Raw genomic sequence first — 22,426 nt, 5'->3', positions numbered from 1 at the left:
TTACTTGTGTGTGATATCATGTGCGATACAAGCAGCCCTGGAGTGTGTTCACTTGTGGGTGATATCATGTGCAATACAAACCGTCCTGCAGAGTGTTTACTTGTGTGTGATATCAATTGTGATACAAGCGGTTCTGCACAGTGGGTTTACTTTTGTGTGATATCATGTGTGATACAAGAAGGCTTGCAGAGTGTTTACTTATGTGTGATATCATGTGCGATACAAGCAGTCTTGCAGCTTGTTTACTTGTGCGTGATATCATGTACAATACAAGCATCCCTGCAGCGTGTTTACTTGTGTGTTATATCATGTGCGATACAAGTAGTCATTCTGCACGTCTACATGTGTGAGATATCATGTGCGATGCAAGTAGTCTTCCAGAGTGTTTACTTGTGTTTGATATCATGTGCGATACAAGCAGTCTTGCAACGTGTTGTGTGCGATATTTTGTGCGATGCAAGTATTCTTCCTGTGTTTACTTGTGTGTGATATCATGTGCGATACAAGCAGTCTTGCAAAGTGTTTACTTGTGCGTGATATCATATGCAATACAAGTAGTCATTCTGCGTGTTTACTTGTGTGTGATATCATGTTCCATGCAAGTAGTCTTCCAGAGTGTTTACTTGTGCGTGACATCATGTGCGATACAAGCAGCCCTGCAGCGTGTTTACTTGTGTGTGATATCATGTGCGATACAAGTAATCCTATGTTATGCTTACTTGTGTGTGATATCATGTGCGATACAAGTAGTCATTCTGCGTGTTTACTAGTGTGTGATATCATGTGTGGTACAAGCAGCCCTGCAGCGTGTTTACTTGCGTGTGATATCATGTGCGATACAAGTGTTTACTTGTGTTCGATATCATGTGCGATACAAGCAGCCCTACATTGTGTTTACTTGTGGGTGATAAGACGTGCGATACAACCAGTCTTGCAGAGTGTTTACTTGTGTGTGTTATGTGCGATATAAGCAGCCCTACATTGTGTTTACTTGTGGGTGATAAGACGTGCGATACAACCAGTCCTGTGACATGTTTACTTCTGTGTGATACCATGCGCGATAAGGGCTGAGGGATATATAGAGTATACCCGCTATATCGCGGGTTTGTCTCTGTGCGATTTAGAAAATGACTATATCGTGAGTATTCAAGTATGCGTTCTCACTCGCTCGACGGACAGTTGTCTGTTTGGTCTAGCTAGCCAGGGACGTTTTTCCGGTTTATTTGGGTAAACACTCAATTTTTGTCGAAATAGCTTGTCTCCAAGTTCATCAGTATATTCAGCTTCAAAAAGATAAGTTTGTGAATCATCCTTTGTCCAAACATTGTCGTCTTTGTTCTGCCACGATTCGAACACACATTGGTGTCGGAGGGACCACTTCCAAAGAGCGTTGTTGCGCTCCTAAAGTCAGCGGGGGTTAAAGGTCACGGAAAGCCATCGCGGGCTTAGAAACACGTGCGCTCCCGGCCCTGTGGACAACATGTGCATGTCGTTACGGCGCCAGCATGGCGGGGGTGTTTGGACATGGTCGCAGTCGGGGTCACGGGTCGCTCGACGTATGGGAACCATGTGACATGAATATCTAAAAGTCTAGCTAGCAAGATAGGGCCGGGTGATAAAACGATATCAATATGTATCGTGATATGCGCGCATCTGACATCAATAAAAAAAAGTGTTGGATTACACCCTAATTTTTTCGTTTTCATGGGAAGAAAGCAAAGGAGTGGAATCAAGGTCCCCTGCATGAACAAAGGGACTCGACTGAGCAAACGCAGGAAGTGATCACGTGACACGCCCACAGCCAATCAGGTGAGAGTAAAAAACTATCACGTTTGGTTGATTCTTTGCATGGAGCGAGAAGAGAAAGTCCAAATGAAAAAATTGTGGAAAAAAAGAGGAAAAGTCACCTTGACAGGTTTTCAAAAGGTACCGTAGTTAGACCAATGCGGTCTGTAAATGATGCAAAAAAAGAGCGCTGATACCACACCCCGCTCACCCTTTAGAGCACAGCAGAAAATCTTCTCAGGTTTCTCTATGTTTACCATCCATCCATCCATGTTCTACCGCTTGTCCCATTCATGTCACGGGGGTGCTGTAGCCGATCTCAGCAGCATTCGAGCAGAAGGCGGGGTACACCCTGGACAAGTCGCCACCTCATCGCAGTCTTTATGTGTACCATTTCAATATTTTCTTACACGTCATGAAGCATTTCTTACATATTCCTTATTTTTGCACCTTCACATTAAGATAATATTGTTAAGTTTTGTTTACTTTGAGTGTTTTCCTCTTCCTTTCTATTCTGCCTTTATAGCCAAGGGCATTATAATCAGAGGAAGGTTACATTTCAGGTAAACATTTTTACATTTAATTTATTTTTCTACTGCTCCTTTTTTTCCGCCGGTCATAAAAATATCAATAATTATCGATATCACCGAGATCATGATATAGTTTTCAGCCGTATTAGCTCTCTGATACCGGTAGTTTCTCTGCGTTAGTGCTTAAAATAGCAATATCGCAAACACTGTATTTTTCGAACTATAGATATAAGCCGCACCCACTAAATTTTACAAGAAAAAATATGTTTTTCCATATATTAGCGGCGTCAGAATAAGTCTCAGATATATACGTTGTGAAATTAGTTATTTACCAAGAAATATTCTGTAAATGTTTATTTACATACCTTAATTGTTTCCAAATGCTGTCTGTAACATGGCAGTAAAACGGCAGATCAAACAAAACAGAAGCTAGCTCTCCAATCAGCAAAACAGACTCAGCAACTCCATGGTGACGTTTTGGTGAATGTACAAAACTGAAACAACGCAAAAAGAATGCCATTATAAGTTAATATTACTAATACAGACACTCGTAAATGTGTTAGCATATGAGCTATTGCTAACAATGGTAGCATCATTACAAGTAAACTGCGTACAAAAATGCATGAAAACACCCCTGCAGACATCACACATGGGACGCTTTAGTAAGTAAGAATTGTTGTAGTTATATTGTAAAACATACACTTTCAACCTGCAGCATCTGCAGTGAACAAACGTGTCCAAGAGATGGCACCATGGCACAAACAACACACCTTTTTGGTCCTCTACTTGGGTTTAGTGAAAACTAAGGAATAAAAAGCAGTGTGGCAATTAGTCCATAAATTAGCCACACCGTTTTATAAGGCACAGGGTTCAAAGTGTAAGAAAAAAGTAGCAGCTTGTAATTGTTGGTACTTTGTTAATATTCAGGTCATAGTTGGCAGGTTTTTTGTACTTTCCGCATATTACAAATTAGAATGCGTAATGAAGACAAAGACATCCGTGTTGTCAAAAGTCGCAATGAAATATTTTTTTCAATAAAATCGAATCAACTTGTGATTTGGTGACTTATCCGGGTTACCACTAAAAAAAACGGGTGTGTTTTTTCACCATCACGTCCCAGTGTGAACTCCTATGTGAAACCGGATCTGAGGCGCAAAGAGAGCGGCGGCTGGCGTGAGGTTAATTGAGTCTAATGTAGCAGCTGCCGTCTGGCCCGGCGTGGCGTCCATGTTCAAACGCCACGTTTCTGCTCCGCGCCGCCATTAAATCGGCTCCATGACCGCGAGACGTTGAAGTCGGGAGTAATGAAGACGAGGCAAGACGAGCAAACAATGGCGGTTTCAGGGAAGTTGTTTACTTCAGCAGATATTTGGAATAAAACATCTCTCTCTTGTTCCAAGGCTGGTTGTGTCAAAGCAGATTGAGAGTGGGTGTGAGGACTGATGGCGTGGACGCGGCGTCCAAAGGAGATCCACCTTTCACACCGTGCCCCTTTTTGCATAAAATTTCTAATAACACCCCCCCCCCCAAATGATTGTTTTTGTCTATTATAGTTTATGCAAATAACTATTAAGTTTATGTAATCAACTATTATTGCTTATGTTATTAACTATTAAAGTTTATGTAATTAACTAATAAAGTTTACGTAATTAACATTTTGTTATTCCAAACCAGCCCCCCCACCTTTTCAAAATCTCCCCAAACGTGTCCCAAACGTTTGTACTACCTTTGTGCTGCTAATTTTTTTGCCTATTATAGTTTTTATGTTATTAACTGTTATAGTTATTATCTTAACTATTATAGTTTTTATGTCATCAACTATTATAGTTTTTATATTATTAACTATGACAGTTTTCATGCTATTAACTATGATAGCTTTATGTTATTAACTATTACAGTGTTTGTTGGTATTAGTATTGTGTGATAGATTTTATATTAACTATGATAGTTTTTATCTTATTAAATAACTATTGTAATTTTTGTTATGTTATTAACTTATATACATTGTATGTTACCAACTATTATAGTTTGTATGTTATCAGCTATCATAGTTTTTATGTTATTAACTATTAGTTTTTATGTTAACTATTATCGTTTTTATGTTATTAACTATTATTGTTTTTATATTATCAACTATGAAAGTTTTTATGTTATTAACTATTACAGTTCTTTTGTTAACTATTATAGTTTTTATGTTAACTATCCATCCATCCATCCATCCATCTTCTTCCGCTTATCCGAGGTCGGGTCGCGGGGGCAACAGCCTAAGCAGGCAAACCCAGACTTCCCTCTCCCCAGCCACTTCGTCTAGCTCTTCCCGGGGGATCCCGAGGCGTTCCCAGGACAGCCGAGACATAGTTTTCCCAACGTGTCCTGGGTCTTCCCCGTGGTCTCCTACCGGCTGGACGTGCCCTAAACACCTCCCTAGGGAGGCGTTCGGGTGGCATCCTGACCAGATGCCCGAAACCACCTCATCTGGCTCCTCTCGATGTGAAGGAGCAGCGGCTTTACTTTGAGTTCCTCCCGGATGGTAGAGCTTCTCACCCTATCTCTAAGGGAGAGCCCCGCCACACGGCGGAGGAAACTCATTTTGGCCGCTTGTACCCGTGATCTTATCCTTTCGGTCATGACCCAAAGCTCATGACCATAGGTGAGGATGGGAACGTAGATCGACCGCTAAATTGAGAGCTTTGCCTTCCGGCTCAGCTCCTTCTTCACCACAACGGATCGGTACAACGTCCGCACCGATCCGCCTGTCGATCTCACAATCCACTCTTCCCCCACTCGTGAACAAGACTCCTAGGTACTTGAACTCCTCCACTTGGGGCAGGGTCTCCTCCCCAACCCGGAGATGGCAATCCACCCTTTTCCGGGAGAGAACCATGGCCTCGGACTTGGAGATGCTGATTCTCATTCCGGTCGCTTCACACTCGGCTGCAAACCGATCCAGTGAGAGCTGAAGATCCCGGTCAGATGAAGCCACCAGGACCACATCATCTGCAAAAAGCAGAGACCTAATCCTGCAGCCACCAAACCAGATAATCTCAACGCCTTGGCTGCGCCTAGAAATTCTGTCCATAAAAGTTATGAACAGAATCGGTGACAAAGGACAGCCTTGGCGGAGTCCAACCCTCACTGGAAATGTGTTCGACTTACTGCCGGCAATGCGGACCAAGCTCTGGCACTGATCGTACAGGGAGCGGACCGCCACTTAACTATGATAGTTTTTATATTATTAACTATTACAGTTTTCATGCTATTAACTATGATAGCTTTATGTTATTAACTATTATTGTTTTTATGTTATTAACTATTACAGTGTTTGTTGGTATTAGTATTGTGTTATAGTTTTTATGATATTAACTATGATAGCTTTTATCTTATTAAATAAATATTGTAGTTTTTGTTATTAACTATGATAGTTTTTATGTTATTAACTTATATACTTTGTATTTTACTAACTATTATGGTTTGTATGTTATTAGCTATTACAGTTATGTTATTAACTATTACAGTTTTTATGTTAACTATTATAGTTTGTATGTTATTAACTATGATGGTTTTTATATTATTAACTATGACAGTTTTCATGTTATTACCTATGATAGTTTTTATATTATTAACTATTATAGTGTTTATGGTATTAACTATTATAGTGTTTGTTGGTATTAAAGTTATGTTATTAAAGTTTTTATGATATTAACTATGATAGTTTTTATCTTATTAAATAAATATTGAAGTTTTTGTTATTAACTATGATAGTTGTTATGTTATTAACTGATATAGTTTGTATGTTATTAACTATTATAGTTTGTATGTTAACTATTATAGTTTATGGTATTAACTATTGTAGTTTTTATGTTATTAACAAATATATTTTGCATGTTATTAACTATGATGGTTTTTATATTATTAACTATGACAGTTTTCATGTCATTACCTATGATAGTTTTTATGTTAACTACTGTATTAGAATTATGTTATTAACTATGATAGTTCTTTATCTCATTAACAATGATAGTTTTTATGTTATTAACTAACAGTTTGTATGTTATTAACTATTATATTTCATATGTTATCAGCTATTATAGTGTTTGTTATTAGCTATTATAGTTTTTTATGTTAATGAATATATTTTTTCTGATATTAACTATGATAGTTCTTTATCTCATTAACAATGATATTTTTTGGGGTATTGAAATGTTATTAATGTGAAGTGAAGTGAATTATATTTATATAGCACTTTTTCTCAAGTGACTTTACATTATGAAACCTAATATCTAAGTTTTTTTTTTTTTTTTTTAAACTAGTGTGGGTGGCACTGGGAGCAGGTGGGTAATGTGTCTTGCCCAAGGACACAACGGCAGTGACTAGGATGGCAGAAGCGGGGATCAAACCTGCAATCTTGAAGTTGCTGGCACGTGCTCTACCAACCGAGCTATAACGCCTGAATACTTACCGTTATTCATAATTATTATCAATAACATAAAAACAATAACACTTAACATAAAAACCATAACTTAATAACATTAAATCCATAATTTATCATAAAAAGGATAAGTTAATAACGATAGTTAACATAAAACTGTAACAGTTAACATAAAACCTACAACAGTTAACATACAAACTATAATATTTCACATAAAAACTTAGACAAAAATATCTGCAGCACAAACAAAAGGAGACAAGTTAGTGGATATGTGGACACGGTGGGGGGTCTGGATGACATCACTCCTCAGAAAATGTATTTTGGAACAACTTCCAAAACGTAACGGCACAAAGAATGTCAGCGTCATGTAATATTTGCAAAGATAACGTGATGACGCAATGACATCATCTACCTCACCTAGTTCCCAAGACTTCCCGCCAACGTCCTCCAGGCCACAAGATAATGAGTGTGACTTCAATTAGACTTACAACACCCATAATTTCATTTTTCTTTGGCTTTTGATCACACCACTTGTTTTTCACTGTTTGCCAGACAGCTGGGAGCACACACCTTTTTTGGGGGCAGGGGGGGGCACGAACGTACCCCCCCTGCAGGACTCCATCAAATATGCCAGACGAGCAGTCACACTCTTGGTGTTGCTTTTAAAAAAGTCCAAAAGTCATTAGTTGTGCAGATACAACTTTTTCACTCCCCACACTCATATGGGACTATTGGCCGATATCGATATCGTTCCAATACCATATTAGCAGAAATAGTGGTGCGCAATGTTGGAAAAAGTTTGATCAAGTGAAATTATGGTAAGTAAGAAAAAAACTAACAAATTTATAGACAAAATCATCTGGAGTGGACTTAGGCTATCTTTAAAATTAGGTGGAGTGGTATTTTTTTGGGGTTTTTTTAGTGGCCACAATAATTTATGACAATAAGATCATGACTAACATTTGAACCGATACGGTACCAAATTCTGTTACCTGGTACCAATTTTCTGTACTTCTGTGTGTTTGTTATTAAATGCAAATTTTTTGACAGTGAAGATGTATTTTTTAATGACAGTGTTTCCCCCAGAAAATGTGTTCGTAAAAGGCCTACTGAAACCCACTACTACCCACCACGCAGTCGGATAGTTTATATATCAATGATGAAATATTAACATTGCAACACATGCCAATACGGCCTTTTTAGTTTACTAAATTACAATTTTAAATTTCCCCGGCGTTTCGTCTTCGAAACATCGTGTAATGATGACGTGTACGCAAGCCGTCACAGATTTTAAGGAATTATGAGCGCTACGCACACACACACAGCTAAAAGTCGTCTGCTTTAACGGCATAATTACACAGTATTTTGGACATCTGTGTTGCTGAATCTTTTGCAATTTGTTCAATTAATATTGGAGAAGTCACAGTAAAAAGATGGAGTTGGGAAGCTTTAGCCTTTAGCCACACAAACACACGGTGATTCCTTGTTTAAAATTCCTGGAGGTAAAACTTTACTATGGATCAGAGCGCGGTCAAGCGAACATGAATCACGACGGAATGTCAACCAGAAGGTTTCGGTGAGAAAATTATGGTTAAAAAGTCGCTTCTTACCGGAGAAAAGCTGAGCTTGTGCCGTCCATAGCTGCCGTCGACTTCCCTGAGACATTGGCGTCAAGACACCCGTGGAGACACACCTCCGTCTATGAGGTAATGTTAAACTCACTAAAACACTAGCAACAAAAAAGAAAGATAAAGGATTTCCCAGAATTATCCTAGTAAATGTGTCTAAAAACATCGGAATCCGTCCCAATGCAATCACGTTTTTTTTTGTTTGTTTTTTCACTTGTTTTTTTTTGTTTTTTTCTAGTCCGTCGCTATCAATATCCTCAAACACGAATCTTTCATCCTCGCTCAAATTAATGGGGAAATTGTCGTTTTCTCGGTACGAGTAGCTCTTTTTGTTGGAGGCTCCCATTAAAAACAATGTGAGGAAGTGAGGAGCCATCAAACATGTGACGTCATCGTCTGCTACTTCCGGTAGAGGCAGGGCTTTTCTCTTAGCACCGAAAGTTGCGAACTTTATCGTGGATGTTCTCTACTAAATCCTTTCAGCAAAAATATGGCAATGTCGCGAAATGAACAAGTATGACAGATAGAATGGACCTGCTATTCCCGTTTAGATAAGAAAATCTCATTTCAGTAGGCCTTTAAAGTGGTGTCTCTCCAGGGGAAACGGGGTGCGTGGGTGTAAGGAACAGCGTAACTGGGCCTGTCTCCATCTCATCGCTGCCACTACAGCCTAGTGGGGCATTAGACTACAGACTGCAGTGAAGTAGGCCGGCTTCGTCGCGTGAAAAAGCCTACAATTTTTTTGTTTTCCCCGCCCCATATGCTGAATGCCGATTTACCATATATATCTCGATATTTTTTCCGGAAAGTAAAAACAATACACAAAACAGTCCTAGTTATCTGAGGTACTAAGTATGTCATTATTATGACTTAGTAAGTCAATATTCCGACTTACTAATTTACTAAGTCAAAATAATGACTTAAGTCATATTAATAACTTACTGCAAGTAGCGTTTGCAATAAGCGTTTGACAAAAAGAGTTAAAAGTGGGGCCCCTTGCTGACATCTGCTCAACTGATCATGCTTATTTTATTGCAGCATTTGGGAAGCCTGTAGTCGATTTTTATCATGTAATGTTTTATTTTCATCAACATTTGATAGCAGGGATCCTGCCATTCAAAACGAGGCAGCCGCCCTAACAACAAAGCGCTGCGGGAAAACCCTGTGACATTTAAAAATGACCTGATTATGTTCAGTTGTCAAATCTTGTTTTCAAATTACATTTGAAATTAATTTGCAATGCAGTTGCACTTCCGGGACATTAGACGGCAGTACTGTGTGACGCAGGAAACTAAATGTGTTATGTTGCACCTTACAAAGTGTAAATACGGTAAGTGTTGTGCTTATTACGCACCGTGCATCTTAGTTGGAGTTTTCGTTACTAAATTTGGAAGGGTTACAATTGCCATGTAAAATTGCTCATGCTAATAGTAGCCCGTCTATGTCAAATCCAATCTAAGTTAGCATCAAGCGAGCGCATTTCGGAAGACTTAGCTTACGTTTTAGCATTTTTGACCAAGCACATTTGCTTTGTAGGTGTTGAAAATAGCAACAGTACTTAGAGGGAGTTTTGTTTGACTGGTTGTTTTACGTCTAGTCTGAAAACAGACGTGGTGAGTCACATGCGACAAAAGGTATGAAAATATGGCCAAGTTTATTTTTATGTGTATAGATACGCTGTAGTACTAACGGATTTCGGTCGGTGCCTTTAAAAGTACCCAGTAAGTTGAATGGCGCGGACACGTTTGTTACTGGATACTTCCTAATATGCTTTTGCCTTGTTTGATACGGATATCAGCAGAAAAGGTACATACATTTATGTTTCCGTGTTTATTGTTAGAAAAGACTTGATGAATTAGTCGAAGAACATTGGAATGTATGAAAAAACACCAAATTTAAGACATATTTATGCGTTTGAGTTTGAGTTGGAGTTTTATCCTGTTTCGCTGTTGGCCGCAATACATCACAAGGTTACGATCATTAAGTTGAATGGTGCGGACACGTTTGTTACTGGACACTTTCTAGTACACTTTTGCCATGTAGACTTTTCACTGGTAAGAAAGCAAGTGTGCTCGGTCGAAAATGCTAAAACGTAAGCTAAGTCTGGGGCGGCATAGCTCGGTTGGTAGAGTGGTCGTGCCAGCAACTGGAGGGTTCCAGGTTCGAATCCCGCTTCATCCATCCTAGTCACTGCCGTTGTGTCTTTGGGCAAGACACTTTATCCGCCTGTTCCCAGTGCCACCCACACTGGTTTAAATCCAACTTAGATATTAAGTTTCACTATGTAAAGTGCTTTTAGTCACCAGAGAAAAAGCACTATATAAATATAATTCACTTCACTTTACTTCCAAAACGCGCTAGCTTGATGCGAACTTACATTGGCTTTGCCATAGACAGGCTATTAAAGTTAAAGTACCACTGATAGTCACACACACACTAGGTGTGGTGAAATTACTGTCTGCATTTGACCTGTCCCATTGTTCCACCCACTGGGAGGTGAGGGGAGCAGTGAGCAGCAGCAGTGGCTGTGCTCGGGAATCATTTTGGTTATTTAACTCCCAATTCCAAACCCTTGATGCTGAGTAACAAGCAGGGAGGTAGTGGGTCCCATTTTTTATAGTCTTTGGTATGGCTCGGCCGGGGTTTGAACTCACAACCTACCAATCTCAGGGTGCACACTATCATCCATCCATCCATTTTCTACCGCTTATTCCCTTTTTTGGGGGGGGGGTCGCGGGGGGCGCTGGCGCCTATCTCAGCTACAATCGGGCGGAAGGCGGGGTACACCCTGGATAAGTCGCCACCTCATCGCAGGGCCAACACAGATAGACAGACAACATTCACACTCACATTCACACACTAGGGCCAATTTAGTGTTGCCAATCAACCTATCCCCAGGTGCATGTCTCAATGTTTATTTATATAGCCCTGAATCAAAAGTGTCTCAAAGGGCTGCACAAGCCACAACGACATCCTCGGTTCAGATCCCACATAAGGGCAAGGAAAAAGTCACAACCTAGAGGGATGTCATAGTGAATTACTATGAGAAACCTTGGAGAGGACCGCAATTGTGGGTGACCCCCCCTCGAGTGAAGACCGGATGCAATGGACCTCGAGTGGGTCTAGCACAGGGGTTACAAACCTTTTTGAAACCAAGAGCTACTACTTGGGTACTGATTAATACTGAGAGCTACCAGTTTGATACACACTTAAATAAATTGCCAGAAATAGCCAATTTGCTCAATTTACCTTTAATAAATAAATATATATATATATATATATATATATATATATATATATATATATATATATATATATATATAATGGGTATTTCTGTCTGTCATTCCGTCGTACATTTTTTTTCCTTTTACGGAAGGTTTTTTGTAGAGAATAAATGATGAAAAAACACGTAAGTCAACGGTTTAAAAGAGGAGAAAATGAAAATTAAATTTTGAAACATAGTTTATCTTCAATTTTGACTCTTTAAAATTCAAAATTCAACCGAAAAAAATGAAGAGAAAACTAGCTAATTCGAATCTCTTTGAAAAAATTAACAAAATAATTTATGGAACATTATAGTAATTTTTCCTGATTAAGATTATTTTTTGAATTTTGATGACATGTTTTAAATAGGTTAAAATCCAATCTGCACTTTGTTAGAATATACAACAAATTGGACCAAGCTATATTTCAAACAAAGACAAATCATTATTTCTTCTACATTTTCCAGAACAAAAATTTTAAAAGAAATTCAAAAGACTTTGAAATAACATTTAAATTTGATTCTACAGATTTTCTAAATTTGCCAGAATATTTTTATTTTATTTTAATTATAATAAGTTTGAAGAAATATTTCACAAATATTCTTCATCGAAAAAACAGAAGCTAAAATTAAGAATTAAATTAAATTTATTTATTATTCTATACAATAAAAAAATTAATTACTTGAACATTGATTTAAATTGTCAGGAAAGAACAGGAAGGACGTCCCACTGGGTGTGAGTTTTCCTTGCCCTCATGTGGGCCTACCGAGGATGTCGTAGTGGTTTGTGTTGTAGTTTGTGCAGCCCTTTGAGACACTAGGGATTTAGGGCTATATAAGTAAACATTGATTGATTGATTGATTGATTGATTGAATTTAAAAGGTAAAAATGTATATGTGTTTAAAAATCCGTGCTGCTACCTCTCTGCTGGGCGAGGGCGTATACGTGTGTGACGTATGACGTGACAGTATGTGACGTATGTAAGAAGGTGCGCTTACACTCTGTGAGGAGACATAAGAAGGAGTGGGAGGAGCCTCTAGTGTAATGCCCGCAGCTAAAAGCAACTGCGTGAGAACGTATACTCGAATATCACGATATAGTCATTTTCTATATCGCACAGAGACAAACCGATATATCGCCCAGCCCTAACAGAAACCACAACGAAGACATAAAATAAGCACAATACGTACCGTATTAACACTTTGTAGGGCGTAACATAAAACATTTACAGTCAAAAGTTTACATACACTTGTACATAACATAAGCCCTTTGAGACACTCATGATTTAAAGCTAAATAAGTAAAATTTTAACTTTGAATGTCATGGCTGTCTTGAGTTTCCAATCATTTCTACAACTCTTATTTTTTTGTGATAGAGTGATTGGAGCACATACTTGTTGGTCACAAAAAAAACAGACCACTGACCACAGAATTTGAATTGAATTGAAATATTTATTTCAAACCTGCACAGTACAACAACCCAATTTTTTTTTACATCTTGGCAGAGACATTTGTGCAAGGCTTGCAAAGGGGGTTGGATGAAGCAGATGCTTATAATATCCCAACCTCTCTCCCTCATTCCACATTTAACAATAACAATATAATACAAGAACAATACCATACAAACAAAAAAGAAAAACTCCTGTACACTAACAATACAATAGTACCACTGTTAGTATGAGACAAGACGAGACGAGGCAAAACACACACACACACACACACACACACACACCCAACACTCTCTGACCATACACCTCTCTCCCATCGCTCTGTGCTGAGGGTATCACTCTCTTTCCTCCTCGTACTTCTTCAGTACATCTTTTTAAAAAGGTGTTTTAAATTGAACAATGTTAGAACACATTTTTAACTCGCACTGAAATCCACATTGATTTTAAAGTTGTTCTAAATTCAGGCAAATATAATTAGTTGTTTCCTCTTTAACTGTAACCATGGTGAGCATAGTTATACCTTCCTCCAGAAGGTCTTATCTTTGTCCATGTGATATCAGATGAAACTAAATTTGAGCTGTTTGGCCACAATAACCAGCAATATGTTTGGAAGAGAAAAGGTGAGTCCTTTAATCCCAGGAACACCATGCCTACTGTCAAGCATGGTGGTGGTAGTTTCATGCTCTGGGCCTGTTTTGCTGCCAATGCAACTGGTGCTTTACAGAGAGTAAATGGGACAATGAAAAAGGAGGATTACCTCCAAATTCTTCAGGACAACCTAAAATCATCAGCCCGAAGGTTGAGTCTTGGGCACAGTTGGGTGTTCCAACAAGACAATGACCCCAAACACATGTCAAAAGTGGTTAAGGAATGGCTAAATCAGGCTACAATAAAGGTTTTAGAGTGGCCTTCCCAAAGTCCTGACTTAAAACATGTGGACAATGCTGAAGAAACAAGTCCATGTCAGTAAACCAACACATTTAGCTGAACTGCAACAATTTTGTCAAGAGGAGTGGTCAAAAATTCAAGCAGAAACTTGCCAGAAGCTTGTGGATGGCTACCAAAAGCGCCTTATTGCAGTAAAACTTGCCAAGGGACATGTAAGCAAATATTAACAATGCTGTATGTATACTTTTGACTCAGCAGCTTTGTTCACATTTTCAGAAGACCCATGATAAATTCATAAAAGAACCAAACTTTATGAATGTTTTTTGTGACCAACAAGTATGTGCTCCAATCACTCTATCACAAAAAAATAAGAGTTGTAGAAATGATTAGAAACACAAGACCCGCGACTGTAGCTTCCTGCATCATACAGTACTTGTTTGTATTGACAAATGTAGGGTTTTATTGTTCAATGATTATTCCCCCATGTCTAGCTTGTGTGCTATGGTGTGCTTAACTCAGGGGTGTCAAATTTACGGCCCGCGGGCCTAACAGGTTTTATCCTACATATATGTATACAAATACATATATATATACGTACATATATGTATATACAAATACATATATATATATATATATATATATATATATATATATATATATATATACACACACACATATATATATCAGGGGTGGGCAAATTAATGCGTTAACTCATCAATCTATTAACGCCGACAATTATTTTATCGCACATTTGCGTATGTTATTTACATGCTTTTATTTTGTTAACGCCTTTTCTTAACAAGATGGCGTCGCCCGGATAAGCTTCGGCTTCGAGGGGCTCTTGGTAAAGATGGAACATTTGGCAAAAATACCGGACAATTCTGCAAACTTCATGGCTGGCTTACAGCGTGGTCACTCCGGGATCACTTACGACCGCCAGACAATTCTGAATGTGGATAGATTGGGCCGTTTTGGACTGAATGACGCGTGCTTGCTAGACCGGCTAGCTAGCATGGGAATACTTTGCCGGCTACATCCAGCGGCCTGTGAAGCAGCGGAGTATATGTGTTGCCTGTTTATTTATGAATAATGCAGACGAGGAGTGTTGGCTGAGTTCTTATCGTTTACTTTCAGAGCGTGCATATCACAACATACAAGATGCCGTCATGGCGACACAACCTATACCGGGCTACCGCGCATGCTCGTCACTCCTGTTGCATGCTGGATAGAGTAGTTCTTTTTTCCCCTGGCTCATAACATCACAATATAGTACCATGCATATGCGTTCAGTTTATCAAAGCACCAAGCAAACAATCTGAAAATTCCCATCATATCAATTCCTAGATACGGTCATAATTATTTTAAGTGCACTACGCAGAATAAACACAACATTATTAATATTGCTACTACGGATAATTTGATCAAAAATTCCCTAAAACAACCTATAATATAGGTTTTTTAAACATAAGATCCCTGATAAAAAAAAATGTTTCTGCTGTTACCTCAGAAATTGCCTGTTCAGATGTTATGATTGTGGCTCAGAGATTTGTATGTAGATTATATTTATTTTCCATAACAAACAGGATAACTTAAATACCCTGGCAGTGGCAATTAGCTTAAATGTTTGTATTTACATTTTTTGAATTGATTTTCATAAAATATGCTATTTAACTGCTACTGTTTAACAAGGACTGATTTAAATTGTGTTTGCACAACAAATGTTTTGGCGCTTTTGTTCATGTGGGGGAATATTCCAATAAAGGTGCACTGCACACTACTTGTGAATTCATTATTGGGCTTTGCGTATAAAATGCAGTTAATCACGATTAATCGGACAAATAGTGCGATTAACTTTGATTAAAATGTTTGATCGTTGCCCAGCCCTAATATATATATATATATATATACATACATAACTGTATATCTATATATATATATATATATCTATATATCTATATACATATATATCTATATACATATATATATAGATATATCTATATATCTATATATAGATATATAGATATATATATATATATATATATATGCTGGAATAAACACACGCTGAGAAATAGCTCCGTGCCTGGCTACTTTATGGGTTATAGATAAACCTACGGTTAACATAGACATATATGATTGTCTCCTTTTCAGGTGAGAGAGGACGCTAAAGGCAGTGTCTTTAAGGCACACCCCCATTATTGTTGTTTGGGTGGAAATCGGGAGAAATTCAGGAGAAGGGTTGCCCCGGGAGATTTTCGGGAGGGTCATTGAAATTCGGAAGTCTGAGGGTTGGCAAGTAAATAAGCCACACCGTATTATAAGCCACCGAGTTCAAAGTGTAGGAAAAAAAGTAGCAGCTTATAGTAAGGAATCCCAGCAGACAAAGGGAGTGATGATGGAGCCCAGCTGAGATTGTTTATGCATTTACAGTAAGGAGAGTGAAGCATCATGGGAGCCTGGTGACACACTTGGACGCCTGTGATCGTGGCGTGCGCGTTACTGTACGAGTCAAAGTGACAACATTCTGTCTGCGCGCGCACACATGTCAAAGTTCCTACAGCAATGATAAATGTCCTCCACCTGCAGCAGCTGGAAGCAGGTAGGAGGACGCAGGAGTTGCAGCAACAGTGACTTACATTCGTGGGTTCCTCTCCACAAGGCGAGACCCAAGGTCCTCCCAGCAGAACGAAGTCCTTTCAGAAAGCGAGACTCGCGTCCATCTTCATGCGTCCTCAGCGGGAGGTCTCGGCTCCTTTCCTAGCTCCTTCCTCAGTGGTCGTTCAGGTGCAAACTTGAGGAGAACTTCCCGAAGAGGACTTTTTCCTTGCCGCTGCTGCACGCTGACTGCGAGCGAGAACGCGAGTGAGGCCAAGCCGTGGACTTCTTTCTGCCCCCAAATATAATTTATTCAACATGTGACGGAGTGCAGACTCCTGCTCTTCCTCCTCCTCCTCCTCCTTCTCCTTGTTCCTTCTCCTTGTTCCTGCTCCGAGCAGCGCTGCACTCTGCCGCCCCCACGCGGTGCAAGATGGAAGTGTGCCTTTAAGATTTTAGGTGCCCCTGCAGAAGCCAAACGGACCCGAGCCGCGTCCAGAAAATTACTTTTAGAAAGTAATTTGAGTTATTTAAGGCCTACTGAAAATATCCATCCATCCATCCATTTTCTACCGCTTATTCCCTTTCGGGGTCGCGGGGGGCGCTGGCGCCTATCTCAGCTACAATCGGGCGGAAGGCAGGGTACACCCTGGACAAGTCGCCACCTCATCGCAGGGCCAGATAGACAGACAACATTCACACTCACATTCACACACTAGGGCCAATTTAGTGTTGCCAATCAACCTATCCCCAGGTGCATGTCTTTGGAAGTGGGAGGAAGCCGGAGTACCCGGAGGGAACCCACGCATTCCCGGGGAGAACATGCAAACTCCACACAGAAAGATCCCGAGCCTGGATTTGAACCCAGGACTGCAGGACCTTCGTATTGTGAGGCAGACGCACTAACCCCTCTGCCACCGTGAAGCCCTACTGAAAATATATTTTCTTATTTAAAGGCCTACTGAAACCCACTACTACCCATCACGCAGTTTGATAGTTTATATATCAATGATGAAATATTAACATTGCAACACATGCCAATACGGCTTTTTTAGTTTACTAAATTACAATTTTAAATTTCCCGGGAGTTTCGTCTTCGAAACGTCGTGTAATGATGACGTGTACGCAAGCCGTCACGGGCTGTTATGAATATGAGCGCTGCGCACACACACAGCTAAAAGTCGTCTGCTTTAACCGCATAATTACACAGTATTTTGGACATCTGTGTTGCTGAATCTTTTGCAATTTGTTCAATTAATATTGGAGAAGTCACAGTATAAAGATGGAGTTGGGAAGCTTTAGCCTTTAGCCACACAAACACACGGTGATTCCTTGTTTAAAATTCCTGGAGGTGAAACATTACTATGGATCAGAGGGCGATCAAGAGAACATGGATCCCGACCACATGTCAACCAGCAGGTTTCGGTGAGAAAATTGTGGTTAAAAAGTCAGTTCTTATCGGAGAAAAGCTGAGCTTGTGCCGTCCATAGCTGCCGTCGACTCCCCTGAGACACAGCACGTCAACACACCCGTGGAGACACCCTTCCAACTATCAGGTACTATTTAACTCACTAAAACACTAGGAACACAATAGAAAGATAAGGGATTTCCGAGAATTATCCTAGTAAGTGTGTCTAAAAACATCGGAATCCGTCCCAATGCAATCGCGTTTTGTTTTTTTTAACTTTAAAAATTTTTTTTAAAAATTCTAGTCCGTCGCTATCAATATCCTCAAACACAAATCTTTCATCCTCGCTCAAATTAATGGGGAAATTGTCGTTTTCTCGGTCCGAATAGCACTTTTTGTTGGAGGCTTCCAATAAAAACAATGTGAATATGTGAGGAGCCATCAAACATGTGACGTCATCGACTGCGACTTCCGGTATAGGCAGAGCATTTCTCTTTGCACCGAAAGTTGCGAACTTTATCGTGGATGTTCTCTACTAAATCCTTTCAGCAAAAATATGGCAATATCGCAAAATGATCAAGTATGACACATAAAATGGACCTGCTATCCCCGTTTAAATAAGAAAATCTAATTTCAGTAGGCCTTTAAACGGAGATAGCAGGTCCATTCTATGTGTCATACTTGATCATTTCGCGATATTGCCATATTTTTGCTGAAAGGATTTAGTAGAGAACATCCACGATGGAATTCGCAACTTTTGGTCGCTGAGAGAAAAGCCCTGCCTGTACCGGAAGACGCAGACGATGACGTCACATGTTTGATGGCTCCTCACATATTCACATTGTTTTTAATGGGAGCCTCCAACAAAAAGAGCTATTTGGACCGAGAAAACGACAATTTCCCCATTAATTTGAGCGAGGATGAAAGATTTGTGTTTGAGGATATTGATGGTGACGGACTAGAAAAAAAAAAAAAGTGAAGTTCCGAAGTTTTTAGACACATTTACTAGGATAATTCTGGGAAATCCCTTATCTTTCTATTGTGTTGCTAGTGTTTTAGTGAGTTTAATATTACCTGATACTCGGAAGTGTGTGTCCACGGGTGTCTTGAGGCCAGTGTCTCAGGGAAGTCGACGGCAGCTTTATGGACGGCGCAAGCTCAGCAGATCTCCGGTATTTTCTCACCGAAACCTGCCGGTTGACAAGTGGTCGGGATCCATGTTTGCTTGACCGCGCTCTGATCCATAGGAAAGTTTCACCTCCGGGAATTTTAAACAAAGAATCACCGTGTGTTTGTGTGGCTAAAGGCTAAAGCTTCCCAACTCCATCTTTCTACTTTGACTTCTCATTATTAATTGAACAAATTGCAAAAGATTCAGCAACACAGATGTCCAAAATACTGTGTAATTACGCGGTTAAAGCAGACGACTTTTAGCTGTGTGTGTGTGCAGCGCTCATATTTCCTAAAAACCCGTGACGTCACGCGTACACGTCATCATTACACAACGTTTTCAAGACGAAACTCCCGGGAAATTTAAAATTGTAATTTAGTAAACTAAAAAGGCCGTATTGGCATGTGTTGCAGTGTTAATATTTCATCATTGATATATAAACTATCAGACTGCGTGGTGGGTAGTAGTGGGTTTCAGTAGGCCTTTAGTTATTCGTTACTTTAACGAAAAAACAAATTGGATTACTCTTTGATAAATGTAATTGATTATTTGGGAAAGTCATTTATACATAAAAAAAGAATATAAAATATCTGGCATTGATTGATTGATTGAAACTTTTATTAGTACATTGCACAGTACATTCTGTACAATTGACCACTAAATGGTAACACCCAAATATATTTTTCAACTTGTTTAAGTCGGGGTCTACGTTAATCAATTCACGGTAAACATCAGGGGTGTGGGGAAAAAATCGATTAGAATACGTTTTGTGATTCAGAATCGATTCTCATTTTTAAAAAATCGATTTTTTTTGTTCATTTTTTATGCATCCATCCATCCATCTTCTTCTGCTTATCCGAGGTCGGGTCGTGGGGGCAACAGCCTAAGCAGAGAAACCCAGACTTCCCTCTCCCCAGCCACTTCGTCTAGCTCTTCCCGGGGCATCCTGAAGCGTTCCCAGGCCAGCCGGGAGACATAGTCTTCCCAACGTGTCCTGGGTCTTTCCCGTGGCCTCCTACCGGTTGGACGTGCCCTAAACATCTCCCTAGGGAGACGTTCGGGTGGCATCCGGACCAGATGCCCGAACCACCTCATCTGGCTCCTCTCGATGTGGAGGAGCAGAGGCTTTACTTTGAGTTCCTCCCGGATGACAGATCTTCTCACCCTATCTCTAAGGGAGAGCCCCGCCACCCGGCGGAGGAAACTCATTTCGGCCGCTTGTACCCTTGATTTTATCCTTTCAGTCATGACCCAAAGCTCATGACCATAGGTGAGGATGGGAACGTAAATCGACCGGTAAATTGAGAGCTTTGCCTTCCGGCTCAGCTCCTTCTTCACCACAACGGATCGGTACAACGTCCGCATTACTGAAGACGCCGCACCGATCCGCCTGTCGATCTCACGATCCACTCTTCCCTCACTCGTGAACAAGACTCCTAGGTACTTTAACTCCTCCACTTATTATTATTTTCATTATTTTTTTTTATTTTTTATCAATCCAACAAACCACTAAACAGCAATACCATAACAATGCAATTCAATTCCAAAACCAAACCTGACCCAGCAACACTCAGAACTGCAATAAACAGAGCAATTGAGAGGAGACACAAACACGACACAGAACAAACCAAAAGTAGTGAAACGAAAATTATTATCAACAACAGTATCAATATTAGTTATAATTTCAGCATAGCAGTGACATTATCATTAGACATTTATAAAAATAATAAAAAAGAACAATAGTGTCACAGTGGCTTACACTTGCATCGCATCTCATAAGCTTGACAACACACTGTGTCCAATGTTTTTACAATGATAAAATAAGTCATATTTTTGGTTTGTTTAATAGTTCAAAGAAATTTACATTATTGCAATCTGTTGATAAAACATTGTCCTTTACAATTGTAAAAGCTTTTTTTTTTTTAAATCTACTACTCTGCTAGCATGTCAGCAGACTGTGGTAGATCCTGCTGAAATCCTATGTATTGAATGAATACAGAATCGTTTTGAATCGGAAAAATAACGTTTTTTAATCGAGAATTGAATCGAATCGAAAAAAATCGATATATTATCGAATCGTGACCCAAATAATCGATATTGATTCGAGTCGTGGGACACCCAAAGATTCGCAGCCCTAGTAAACATACAGTGTAAACACTGATTTTCAACAACTGTGCCGAGAATCAGCACCTCCAAGTCCGAGTACATGGTACTCTCCTGGAAATGGGTGGAGTGCCATCTCCGGGTTGGGGAGGAGACCTTGCCCCAAGTGGAGGAGTTCATATACCTGGGAGTCTTGTTCATGAGTGGGGGGAAGAGTGGATCGTGAGATCGACAGGCGGATCGGTGGGGCGTCTTCAGTAATGCGGACGTTGTACCGATCCGTTGTGGTGAAGAAGGAGCTGTTCCCATCCTCACCTATGGTCATGAGCTTTGGGTCATGACCGAAAGGATAAGATCACGGGTACAAGCGGCCGATATGAGTTTCCTCTGCCGGGTGGCGAGGCTCTCCCTTAGAGATAGGGTGAGAAACTCTGTCATCCGAGAGGAACTCAAAGTAAAGCCGCTGCTCCTCCACATCGAGAGGAGCCAGATGAGGTGGTTCGGGCATCTGGTCAGGATGCCACCCGAATGCCTCCCGTGGGAGGTGTTTAGGGCACGTCCAACCGATAGGAGGCCACGGGGAAGACCCAGGACACGTTGGGAAGACTATGTCTCCCGGCTGGCCTGGGAACGCCTCGGGATCCCCCGGGAAGAGCTAAAAGAAATGGCTGGGGAGAGGGAAGTCTGGGCTTCCCTAGTTAGGCTGCTGCTCCCACCACCCGACCTCGGATAAATGGAAGAAGATAGATGGATGGATGGGTGCCGTGAAACACTGGTGTGCCGTGAAATACAGTCTGGTGTGTCGTGTGAGATTATGTAATTTCACCTAATTGGGTTAAAAATATTTTTTGCACACAAGTAATTATGATCCGGAAATAATATGCCGTTGTCGAGTGTCTGTACTGTCTAGAGCAGGGGTCGGGAACCTTTTTGGCTGAGAGAGCCATGAAAGCCAAATATTTTAAAATGTATTTCTGTGAGAGCCATATCATATTTTTCAACACTGAATACAACTAAATGCGTGCATTTTTAAGTAAGACCAACATTTTTAGAGTATAATAAGTCTCCTATTGTTTTTAATAATATTGTTGTTCTGAAGCTAATCAACAATAAATAAAATACTTCTTACCATTAATGCGACTTCTTGAACAGGTGGGGTAGAAAACAGATGGATGGATTAAA

General features: G+C 40.0%; 1 protein-coding gene across 2 annotated transcripts in view; it reads right to left on the bottom strand.

Annotated features, from left to right (window-relative positions):
- Positions 1 to 16,904, bottom strand: part of LOC133537053 (protocadherin-16-like) — a 225,014-nt gene extending 208,110 nt beyond the window's left edge. The window contains exons 1-2 of one of the 2 annotated variants that reach the window (XM_061877891.1): positions 16,604 to 16,904; positions 2,681 to 2,809 (exon numbers count right to left, since the gene is read on the bottom strand). The gene's annotated coding sequence lies outside the window, so the exon portion shown is untranslated. The remainder of the gene's footprint in view (positions 1 to 2,680; positions 2,810 to 16,603) is intronic. The other variant, XM_061877890.1, reaches the window with a different exon arrangement.
- Positions 16,905 to 22,426: the final 5,522 nt, after the last annotated feature.

The sequence above is a fragment of the Nerophis ophidion genome, linkage group LG18 (genome assembly GCF_033978795.1).
Source record: "Nerophis ophidion isolate RoL-2023_Sa linkage group LG18, RoL_Noph_v1.0, whole genome shotgun sequence".
Classification (NCBI taxonomy): domain Eukaryota; kingdom Metazoa; phylum Chordata; class Actinopteri; order Syngnathiformes; family Syngnathidae; genus Nerophis; species Nerophis ophidion.
This window is presented reverse-complemented; position numbering and strand designations above follow the sequence as displayed.